Genomic DNA, 12,902 nt, shown 5'->3' on the forward strand with positions numbered 1-12,902 from the left:
CGATCGGTGCCGGTAGAAGTCCTCCTCTTCCATGGACTCGAACCAGCGCCCCGGTGCCTTTTTGGTGTTCTGTCCCGACCGCTCCCGCGATCGAGACTGGCGAGTCGTCTTCACGCGCTTGGCGGCAATCAGTTTGTTCGGGCACCGACGCGTCTCGTGCCCCGCAGCCCTGCACACGGCGCACTTCACTTCACATTCGTGTCCTTGTGGGGGTGGATTTTCGAGTCCGCAGCCACGGCATATGTTCTTGGGGTTCGGACAAACGTCCGAGCGGTGTCCCTCTTGCATGCACTCCAGGCACATTTGGACTGTTGGCCTGTATTCCGTACACCGCATCTCTACTCCCATGTAGTACACGCATTTGGGGTGCGTGCCTCCCGAGAAAGTGAGGAGAGCAGTTTTAGAGCTTCCTAGCATTCGGGCCCTTTCGATGGTGACTCCTTGGGTCCTGACTCGTAGGTGTTGCTGCAGATCTGCTGATTCGGTGTGTGCTGGGAATCCGTGCACCACCCCTTTGTAGCTATCATCTGGATCCGCTACGTACACGTTGAAGGGGTGTTGCTTGCCTCGCAGCTCCATGCACGTGATTCGACGAATGACGTCCGCCACTTCCAGTGAAGGTGTGGAGACGATGATGATATTTGTTCCCTCTCGGATTCGCAGTATGAAATCTTCTCCAGTGATTTTTCGATGGTTCGGTCCGTTTCCTGTGATGATCGTCCCGGTAGCACGAATAATCGCTTGTGGTATTTCTGTTCTCAGATATTCCTTGAGCATTAGTCCTTTGTGGGGCTTCAGTATTATCTTGATGTCATTCTTCGGTAATTGTGGCAGAGGCTTCCCCTTTCTCGGGCACATGTTGCGACGACCGATTTGCCCGTCTCCTTGCGCGCCGCCTGCTGATGGCTGTCCGTTTATGTTATTCTTGTTGTTGGGAGCCGTTTCCCTGTCGTTGCGCTTGACAGCATTTCGCTGTCGCCGCGACAGAACTAACTGCCAGCCGTCCATCGCCTGGTTGTGGGCGGCGATCTCTTGGCTTTTGCTAGTCCCCGCTTCGGAAATTATTCTTGTGTCCCCGTTTTCGTCCGCGTTGTTAACCGGATGTGGGGGTGTTATTTGGAGGTCCATCTCCTCTGATGTAGCCATCTCGTACGCTCAGCAGAGGCGATCCAGTTATTAAGTGGTGAGGCGGTCGCTCACGCGCTAAGCCTATCGAGGCCTAACGGGGCTTCCGCCGCTTCGAATTTTCAAAGTCGCGTGGAATGACGAAAAATTCACTCACGGACTTGAACTTGGTCTTGAAACGAAGCGTTCGTCGAGTGGAACCTGATAGGATAGTCGAATCTGGTGCAGTTGACGAGTTTTCGGCTAAAACGTCGATAGTCGGCGTAGCCCATGTGAATGAGCGTGCTCTGCCGGAACTTCTTCGTCTTCCTCCCAACTTCGTCGAACTTTCTCTTCTGGCCTGTCAGCGCCTTGTGCTACCTTGGTACTTTACTTTCTTAAAATTTACAAGATGCTCGGCAGTGGGAGAAGCGCGTCGCAAGCCCCATAGTTTCTTTTGTTTTCTACAAGCGTTCCTACATTCGTTTTTCCACCACGGGACACAGCGTTTGCATGCCAAACCACTTCAGATATGCACCTAGAGGCGGTATCAATCATTATAATGGTAAAATACTCCCCAGCAACGTCAATTCCTAGTGAAGACATGTCAGCCCACCAGGTAGTACTAGAAAGAGTTAGAAATTTCTCTTATTCGACTATATGAACCTTCCACCGAGGAGCCTGTAGTCGAGATTCCTTTTCTTTGAATATTCTCAGTAGTATGGGGAAGTGATCGTTCCAGTATGGATATAAGTTGTATTCAGGTAATATACACGGAAAAATTGTGTTAAGATCAGTAAAGAAAGGTTCTGTTTGCGAGACAGTAATACGTGGGTTCCTTTTTATTCAGGAGACATGCACCAGAGCAGAAAATAAACTGTTCAACAAAACGACCTCGTGCCGCCCCGAGTGCCGCCCCAAAGGGTGCTGTGTGCATTGAAATCGCCAAAATCAAGACAATGTTCTGGCAATTCATTTACAGAAGACTGAAATTCATGTTTCTGTAAGTGGCAATAGTGGGGTATGTAAAGCGAGCAAATGGTGACGAGTTTTTTTAGAAGAACAATTGGAACTGCCACTGCTTCTAGGGGCGTTTGTAGCTATAAATATTGATACGCTATGCTTTTGTATGCGACAAGGGCAACACCTCCTCATAGTGCCAGAGCCCCATGGCGATCTTTACTAACCATAACATATTGTCACAGAAAGCTTATGTGTTTCGATTTTAAGTGCGTTTCCCGTACACACAGCACTTTCGGATTGTGTTTGTGGAGAAATTCTTGCACATCACCAAGGTTTCTAGAAAGGCCTCTACCGTTCCACCGTATAATTTGTGTATTCATACCGAACGTAAATTGGTGCTTTGTGTACAAATAAAGTAAATGTTGTTTCAGATTACAGAACCCTTTCCAGGTCATGTAACGCGGGGGTTGTCCTTTTTCGAATGGTGGAAGGAGCTTTGCCACTCCTTGATGCTTGGTGCGCCGTACGGACATAGGTGTAGTGTTCATTGCCTCTTGTGAGCCACCTTACATGCTACTAGCGAGAAGTTCAGCGAGAGAGTCTCGCCTCGGCGGATGAGACCTTTATGTCCACCAGCCACGAGGCTGATGGGGATGCCATTGGATCTGAGCTACGCAGGCTGTTGCTAGTGCCAACAGGTGCCGGGGAGGGCGAGGCAGCCTTGACTGCTGCCTCCATGCGGGTTGGTGGTGGTCCTGCGCATCCGCTACGCATAGCGCAGGCTGTCGCCGAGAGCTTTTGTGGTGCCGGCAGCCCTAGTGCTACCAGGCCTGTTTACTGACTGGATGGAGTAAGCTTAACTATTGCCATCCCAACGGTAGGAGCCACAAGGGCCAGCTCGCTGTACGCGGCCTGGGTGCTTGGCGATGGCCGCCAAAGATAAGGTAGGCTGTGGAAAGGTGATCACCTCTTCGAGGCTTCCTTAAAACAAATATTTTCCTTGTCTTTTAGAGTAATTATATCTCTTTTTTCCATTTCGGACAGGAACGTGAGTAGGTTGGTTGCTCACCACTGCAGCTCACAGAGTGAGATGTGCCACTACAGTCGTTGGAGGGTTGGCCCTGGACTTTGTACAGATTTGGTATTGGAAGCACCGTCTAGCGCTTAGGATACATGGTCGGAGAGTTAACTGTTTCAATGGTTTCAGGCAGAAAGCTAAATGAAACTGTTAAGACAAGATGTTTGGGGGTGATTCTTGTGTTGTCCCTCCTAATGATGATACGTTTGACATCGGTGACATTTTGATCTTTCTGCCCTTCCAGGAGTTCAGCTTCCGACAATCCTTGGAGGTCTGGTAATGATACTACTCCGCGTGAGCTATCAACAGAATGCGGTGGTGATGCAGAAATTGGAAGTGTACCAAACCTCAAAGGACTGCCGAGTTTCTCGTACATTTGTTGCTCAGAGACCTCAAGAATAAGGCCTCAGTTTGCTATTTTAATGACTGCATAACCTGATCCTAAGGCTTCGGTCAAAACTGTAGCAAATATGAAGGGGGATATGGATCTAGCGGGTTTGTCAAAGTTCTCATTGTGTACGACATATAATTTCGGATAGGGGTCTTTTTGCTCGTTGAAGCATGCGTTCAGTTCATCGGTGCGTCGCCACTTTTGTGGGTGGCTATCAAGTATGAAGAAAATTGCTGGTGTTCCCATAGTAGTTTCATTTATTTTCGGCAGTAGTGGCGGCCACCCATACCGGAGCCTAACTAGGGGACGCTGCAGTGCTGAACTCGTGAAGCTGCAGGCGCCAACCACACATCGCCACTATAACCTAATATATTTTACCCAAGAGTAGCACATACACAACGTTAACCTAAGCTACCTATGAAAATTAGGAAGTAATGGAAGATGAGAGACTATAGGAAGACAACAGAAAGGAGATAGGAAAGAAAAAGAAGAGGGGGACAAGAAAAAGCGACTGCCGAATTCCTCCCGGTGGGTCAGTCTGGAGATAGCGTCTGTGTGAAGCAGAGGTCGAGGAGTTGTGTTGCCTCCGCCGCGGGGCCTCAAAAGTCCGAAACTTTCCATCGGCTCCACACCGAGGATCCCATTTTCTCGAGACACGGCTACAGCGGCCCCGGCAACACCCGGGAGGGTCCAACCCTCGTGTGCTCGGGTACGTGGTGTCACCACACCAAACTTCTGCTTACGCACACGCCCATGGGGGGAGGGAGGGAAGGAGAGTTCAGCGTCATCCGAAACGAAAAGGAGCCGTAGAGAGGAAATATTATGATGAAATTTGCCACGCACCATCACATAGACTCCCCGATATTAAAATATCGCGTAAGAATTCAGCGAGAAGATGAGCTTGAGAACCTTGAAGATGTATATGGGAAAAGCGTGGGCCTAAGCTTCGAGGTATTCTCCGGTGCTAACCACGAAAAAGAGGCATGTTCTCAAAAACGACCTCATCAGAGTGCGGCACCTGGCAGCTGGCACTGTGAAGTTTGTTCGTGAAGGCTGGCTGCACGTTTCGCATTAAGAACCGTTTTATGGGCCGCAGAGCTAGCGACATGATTGACTAATTGAAGGCGTCCGAAGAAGATGTCTTATATCATGTATGATACAGGTGTGGAATGTGAGATACCCTTATCATATGGCCGACCATACATAGGATTTAATTTGTTGTAGCGCAAGCTGTAAGACAAGGACAACAGAACGGCAGATGTGACACGCACAGCGCTAAAAGATATGTCTATTCGTTGTCGTTGTGTTGCTGCTTCCGCTACAACAAAATAATATTTGCGATGCGAACAAGCCCCTATTGCTATACTCATCGACTATATAGGACAAAAATGCAGGCACATCAATGACAGGACAAGATGGCATGCAGCATCTTTGGAAGGAATCTCCGCTGGGTATCTCTTTGTTGTTTTCATTGCCAGCACCATTGCACCATTCAGTTGCGCGACATCAAAATTTTAGGGAAAAGCAAAGGCACGCTGTCGCGCAAAATTTTCGAAGCCATGGCTATTGAAGGAAGCGGGCAATCTTGCCTCAGAACACCATCAATACTACTAACCGAAAAAGAAAATGTTACTTGCGCCACAACGGTAACTCAACCTAAAATATCGGATAATCGGCATGACAAAAGAAAGAAGCATTTCTGCGTATAAAAATGTGTGAAATCAATAATAAACAATCACTTTCTAGTCCAGCGTGGGTCTTCGTCTCTTTTTTTTCCATGTGACGAAGTTCTGCTAGAAACCAATTGTACTATATGCCACCAACAAACTCGGAAACACCATTTTGATGCGGGAAACACCGCATGTTTTTTTCATTAACATAAAAGAATTATATAACTCATTGCTGCACGGCACCTTGTGCCCTGTCCTAACGGATTCTCTTCAAGCAGCAGCAAGTGTGAACTCCAGAATTTGTTCAGGATCATCATCGACAACTTTGTGTAGCTGATGATGTGTTACCTGCCTCGTCGATGAGCACCTGCGTTTCGCACTATCTGTCAGACCTCGTCTCGTCACATTTTCTGACTTTATCTTAACGTATCTTACTGCTGTAAATAGAAACTGTGTAAACATGGAAGCTAATTTAAATGATAAAAACAAATATTATCTCTACATCCGCGACCCGACAACATTATATGTAGACCTTTGAAATAGCCCAGAAAAAATAGAAAACACAACGCAAGAAAATTTAATTGAAACTGACTCGTACCCCCTAAACATGCGGTGGTACAAAGCTCACTGCTTTCAAAAGTTTAGAGTGATGTGCTCAGGGATGTTCGACTGCGTGAATTTTAAATCTAGGTCAGCCAAACATATTTCGCCATGTTTTGTTTGTTTTTTTCTCTGCAGTAACAATATGTTCCCTCATATACATACATACATACATACATACATACATACATACATGGCACTACTTTCCCGTCCTGCCCATTGCCGTGCCCACGTTTCGGCGAACTGCTGCTCATCTTGGTTCGAGGCTCCACATCTGAATATCGCTTCCTTGAGCGTCGGACATACATCGGCACGATGGCCGAGCCTTCCGCAAACATAGGCGATGTTGATCTGCTTACGATATCAAGTACATCAGACCCATGTATTGTAATACTTGACTTAGCTTGGTACTCTGTAGCCATCAAAGGCAATTATGACGGTGCCGGTGTCCTTGAGCCGTTAGGTTGCCAGCGCTAGGGGGTTTCTTCCATAAAAAATTTTGAGCTGCAGCAACTCTGGCCCGTCACAACGGGCAACGTCTCGTATTACTCATTTGCACATAGCACATGATGCTGTGTGGTATGCGGCTACTTCGTGCAGACGACCTGCCACCAATATATTCCTGATCCTGACATACTTGGTTGCATACTCCACCTCAAGAGTGCTGACCACGACGATATACACGGTTGATAGCTGGGACAGATCGTGCCCGCTTCACGCTTCGAGTTCTCAATGCAACATATACTCACGGTGCTAAAATGCAATGCGAATATTTCCAGTCTAGAAACAAGACATCACGTGTCCAGGCTCAATCTTTATCACAACTTGGTCATGCCCCGATTGCCAACAGCTTCATATCGCCCCGTCACCGTCATTCATCCCGGACTAATCATTCAAAGTCACTATACCCCCCGCATGCGCGCACATTATCCCATCTGCATTCATTTTTCGAACGTATAGCGAGCGGCTGGAATGATCTGCCTGAAGAAGCGGCGCACCACTCCTGCGCAACTGAATTCAAGACTGTCATCGAACACTTTCTTCTTTGAAGCTGCCCACCCTCTCGTGAAATCCCCCACCAGGGAATTTGTGGAATAAATAAATAATTAAAGCAATCCGACTGCAAAAACAACTAATATTTCTAATTATTTTGACATCTTCAGTCTTTTTCGAACCGGTAGAAACCGCTGAAATTGTAAAGTTCGAAGTATGAACATTTCTCTCCGAACATTGGAAAATCCAGAACTCACATTGTAATGTAGTATGGCAGCCAAGCTGACGTAGTCAAGCTGAAAAAAATACTTTAAATTTTAGGGTCAGGCCCATCGCCTGAAAAATAACTTTAAAGTTGCAGCGTCTTCCAAAATGATTCGTGTTGAGGGCCAAGAAAGTTGCTTGAAATAATATTTCTGATGCACCATTCGATATCTATATGTCTGTTATGCTGCGATATGTTGCAAAAAGAAATTACATTCTAAGCACGAAAATGTTTTATTTAAAATATCTATACGTCGCTCGCGCTGACAACAAATATATGTCTTGCCGTCTAGCAAGGAGATATTCTTGATAAAATAGGCCGCGAATGTTTTCCACTGTGTCTGGCTTGTATTATTATTAAGAAAAGAAGTGACGTTAAGCGCCACCGCCTCAAGTCATTATTTTTGCACGAATGCGAAAAGTGGACGTCATCCACGTCTGATCACGTCATCCTGAGCAGGGCACATATGAATTTGATAACCGACCAGGTTCAGGCGGTCGAACAGCGGTAACAGGTAACACCAGAAGACTTTGCTTCCACTCGTGTCAGCTTTCTGATGTAATTGTGCAGATGCCCTCTACTTGTGTCGCCTTATGGCAGTCTTTGCGTTACAGGAGCAGAACACCTAGTGTCGTACTCCCTGTATGTCTCACTGTAATGCAGTTCACACAAAGGTTTGAAAAGACGTGTTCCACTGTCATACAATGCGTCATGTGTTTTCAAATTATTTACATAAGTTCAAACATTTCTTCTTAATAAATACATGAAACATTTAACTATGCAGTAATTATGTGGTTTAACTATGCATTGATTATGTGGTTTTCCTGGCACGCGCCAAGCACAAGCCGCATCACGTGAAAGCATGCATCCCTTGGCAATAAAACGCAGACGAGGACATGGTTTCTCTATCATCTGAGCTGAGATGAAGTCAGTAGCGTAGCGTGCAGCCCAGGCCTGCAAGCATTGGTGCATGCACCTCAGAAAAAAGCCGGTGCAGATCTTTTTTGTAAATTGTCACGAATATCAGGGATGTAGAGCTATCCAACGATATATTACATATATTTGTAAGCCGATCACCAAAGCTACTTTTTCAAACTTGAACACGAATCTGTTTGGAAAGGATTATAACCTTACGGGTATTTTTCAGGTGATGGACTCAACCTTCAAAGTTTAGGATATTTTTCAGCTATATTATGGAAACTCGACTACCATTCCATATTTCAGTTTTGGGTTCTGGATTTTCGGACATTCCGATAAAACGAATTCTAACTTTGCAATTTTACAGGATATTGCCGGTGCTAAAAGCATTCGAAGTGTTCAATTTTTGAAATATTCGTTATGGTGGCAGCCACACCACTTCATGTTCTTGCGATGCACCACATTTGATAAAATGTGGCTTTCAAAATAAACGTTGATTGATGCATTCTAGCTCAGCCGGGCAGGAAAAATAAATTACCGCTGAAATTCTACAATGTCTTTGGCAAAAAATACACCCACAACGAGCTTTGAACTGAACTAAGATGTGATAATATTTCAGCTATATCTGAAATGTGCGAAAAAGTGCTTGCTGATTTGGCATGGGATGATCTCATAGCGAGGTGGAATGATATGGGACTGTGTCACATATAGGGAAAGCAGCGAAAGTATTACAGTAATCACTACACACGGTAAATAAGCGTGACTTCAGATATACGGTGTCTCTACATTGCTTGACTGCTAATCACATGGCCATGTGCTGTCGTCGCGAGAAAACTTTGTCCTTTTTCTCATGAAGGTCTTTCAGACCAATGCTTTAGCATACTGTCTCATGAATGCTGAACCTATTCACTGCTCTTCGATGAACCTCGCCTCAATTTCGGACACGGGGCACGTGCCATAAGGTGTGCGGTTCGAGATACCAATTCCTCACCTTTGAACGCACCGGTGCATTTCGTTCTCGAAGGGAACACGCAGACATCTTGGCTGTGCCACTAGAGTGCTCAACATGTCTTGAGAAGAAAGTGCACAGTGGAGCCGACTACCGCATGATGCATCTCTCGGAGGAATGTACCTGCGCGCGATGCATTTCCCATGCCGCAGATGGCGCAGAGTGCTCATATGATATTCTTAGACACGAGTCCCATTCTCGTAGAAGCTTCATACATGAGGCGTTTTGATGGTGCGAATGCGGTCATTGCGTCGCTATATTGCTGCAATGCTGAGTGTATTACCTTTGGCGGTAATGGCGAGGCGGGTATTGTCGAATTTTATTTCAACTTTTTTTTTTCAATTTCAGTTAGTACAAATCGCTTGGTTGCGTGCTTTTTCTTAGTTTTCCCGTGTTTACTTCCGCTGTCAGCAAAACTGTCTGGGCTTGGCAAAATACGTCAGATTTCATCATAAAAGATGTAATACTACACCGTAAATATCCTACAGAAGGGTAATTACGCTACAACTGGCAACAGCGAAAGATACCTTGACAAGCGGCAGCAGTTTTCACTTTAGTTCGTCGTCGTACAAGCTTATGTACAGTGGTATCCGGCGTTCATAGTGACCGGCTGGGATCTTTGTATCTCCCCTGTGGCCCTTTTGACCTCTGTATAGCAGCAAACAGGATTTCCTGTTGTCATTACCCTCCCTGTTCTTTTCTTTCCTTCTACATCTCTCCCGCTCTCTGATTTTTGCGTTTTGTTGCGATCATAATTGTATGGAAACTCGTGGCGAATAACCATCCCATAAACTTTTGCGTTAAGTTGATTTATGCGGTTCAAGTGCGATTAAGTGCTATTGCATGCCGGCCACCACATGCTGTGAGTGCGAGTGGAAGCGTGATGCACGCCAGTCATAGAGATAACTTGATGAAGCGGGGGTGTTGTGGGAGACAAAGGACGTGCTTCGCCTCCTCTAGTCGGGCCGCACTACACCCATGCCATATCTTGGAAGTAATATCTCCAGTGACTGCAATGACTGGCGATCCAAGATGCATCCGTAAAACAGCGTTGTCGATATTAATTCCGGTGCCATAGATGCAAAATGTAATGTTAAATTGCAACAGCAAATTATATGGACACTCTAGGCGCATTTCTGTCGTCGCCGTCACCATCGCCGTGATGATCCGTATAAAGTCCAAGGGCGATAACACCGTCACCGTACGCCATACGCTTTTTGCGCGAGTGATAGCGTTCGAGGGGAGCTGATAATCCCGGCTCAATTTCGCCCGCGCAAAAGGCGAGGAACCGGGTAGGGAGCGTGGCGTTCTCCGTCATGCGAGACAGATAGATAGAGAGAGAGATAGAGAAAGGGAAAGGAAAGACAGGAAGGTTACCCAGAGATGATCTCCGGTTGACTACCTTGTACTGGGGGAGGGGCAAGGGGATGCGATAGGTGAGACAGAGAAGCATAATAAAACTTACACACACGCACGTACACTGGAACTATTTCATGGGCACTGCCATGCATCCCGCAAATGCGTTCCTAGTGTTATGCAGTGTCACCGTACAATCCTACGTCACACAGTGTAGTCATAATTTGTCAGAAAGTAGAGTGTCTTTTACGTACCGTAGCAGCGCCTTCATAGCGAATCGCGCTGATGTTCGTATAGGCCAGTTTTTAAGGATCGTGTTTTCTGTCATTGGGCGCTTGTCCAGTTTGTCTAGGGTGGCTGAGAGGACTGCTCTTTGCGGGTTAAAACGAGAGCACTGACAAAGTAGGCGCGCAATTGTTTCATTGCTCCCGCAGATGTCACAAAGTAGGCTGCTGGCCATGGCGATAAGAAAAGAGTACGCATTTGAATATGCGGCTGCAAGCCATAGGCGAACTAGAAGGGTGCAGTCACGTTGTGGAAGCACGGATGGATTACGGAGCTGTAAATTAGGGTCCAGGGTATGAAGGCGTGTACTTGTGAAATCAGATGAATTCTATTACGCTAATGTTAGGTCATCTATAAATACGGAAAGTTTTTGCGCTGCGTCCACTCTCGAAAGAGAAATGGCAGCGCAGTTGACACCGTCATGGGCAGAGCGGGCGGCTGCGTCTGCTCGATCATTGCCATGTATGCCGCAGTGATTAGGCAACCACTGATATATTATCGCATGTTCTTGGTCAACTATGCGACGGTGGACTTTTATGATCTCTGCGATGAACTGCTCATGTGATCCATGGCGCAGTGTTGCGATTACACTCTGTACGGCTGCCTTCGAATCACAGAAAACTGAGCATGCATGTGGCCGGTCCTCCTGAATGAAACGAAGAGCCGCACGCAAGGCTACCAGTTCCGCAGCTCTCGTTGATGATACATGCGACGTTTTTAGTTGTATTCTGACGGATCTGATAGGTATCGCCACACCAGCTGCTGAACATTCAAATTTCACTGAGCAATCAATGTAAACTTCTACGCGGCCACTGTACTCCTCATGTAAAAGGTCTAATGTGGCTTCTTTCAGGGCAAACAACGGCATGTTAGCCTTCGTCGTGATTCCTGGGATGGTGACGCGTATTTCGGGTCTGTGCAGGCGCCATAAAGGCGAGGATGGACCTTGCTGCAGGCATGTAGTTTGATGGTAATGAGGTACGATTGGTCACAATTATACGACTAAATGTTGCGTGCGGCCTTTCTGCGGGTAGAGCGGCAAGATGGGGAGAAGGCAGTCGGGCAACGTGCCGAATATGCGCCCTGAGAGCGTCGGTTGCCAAGAACGTTGATCTTGGATTGTGTAGAGCTACGACAATCATTGCGCTGTGGACGCACACCTTAAAAGTCCGAGACACGTCCTTAGGGCTTCAGCTTGTAGTCCCTGGAGTACAGGCAGGTTTGTTTTGCAGGTGTTACCAAGCACAGTGAGGCTGTATCTTACGAAATCCAGGAACAAGACGTCATAAAGCGGCAGCATTGACTACACCGATGTGCCCCATGACTTTCCGCCGAGAAATTTGAGATGTATTATTGTCATCAACCTCTTCTTTAGGTATGAAACGTGCGGGCTCCAGGATAGGTCGCGGTCGATAATTACCCCTAAAAAGCGGTGTTTTCGTGCATTTGCAACTACTTGTTCATTGACACTTACAGAGTAACGCTTCATTGCCTTTCAAGCGAATGTAACAAGGCAGAATTTCTTTGAAGACAGCTACAAGTTCTGTTTTCGCAAGTACAGGGATGTTAAGGTAGCTGCCTTTCGTAGCCGTACTCGTACCTGCATTCGTGTTACAGAAGACGCCCAAATGCAGATGTCGTCGGCATAGATTGATACTTGAACTGTGTTGGGCAAGTATCTGACTAGGCCAACGAGCACTACGTTGAATAGCGTCGTGCTCAATACCCCGCCTTGTGGCACGCCACGGAACGTTTGGTGTTGAGTCGTGGCGCTATCCTCGGTCATCACGCTATCCTCGGCTATCACATCATGTCGGTCAAATACCTGCACAGCCAATGAAAAGTGCGGCCATCGATTCCGGCTTCAATGAGAGCCTCTATAATGGCATAATGTGCTATATTATCGGAGGCGCCTTTTGAGTGAAGGAATAATGCCGCAGTTAGTCATTTCCGACCTTTTTGGTATTCAACAAATATGACCAAATCGATGACATTATCTATGGATGAGTGCCCACGCCGGAAACCAACCATATCATCTGGGTACACGTTGTAATTTTCCAGGTACATTTCCAGGGGAGTCAAAATCATTCTTACCATTATTTTCCTTATTCAACTGGCCATAGCGATGGGGTGGTACGATGACAAATCCAACGGTGATTCACCAGGTTTGAGAAGTGCAACTAAGCACCTGCATTCATATTCACGTGGAACCAAACGGTTGGGCAAGAATCGTTGTAATGGTTTAGTAGCATGAGTCGTGCTTTCTGCCC

Source organism: Dermacentor variabilis, chromosome 4 (assembly GCF_050947875.1).
Source record: "Dermacentor variabilis isolate Ectoservices chromosome 4, ASM5094787v1, whole genome shotgun sequence".
NCBI lineage: Eukaryota > Metazoa > Arthropoda > Arachnida > Ixodida > Ixodidae > Dermacentor > Dermacentor variabilis.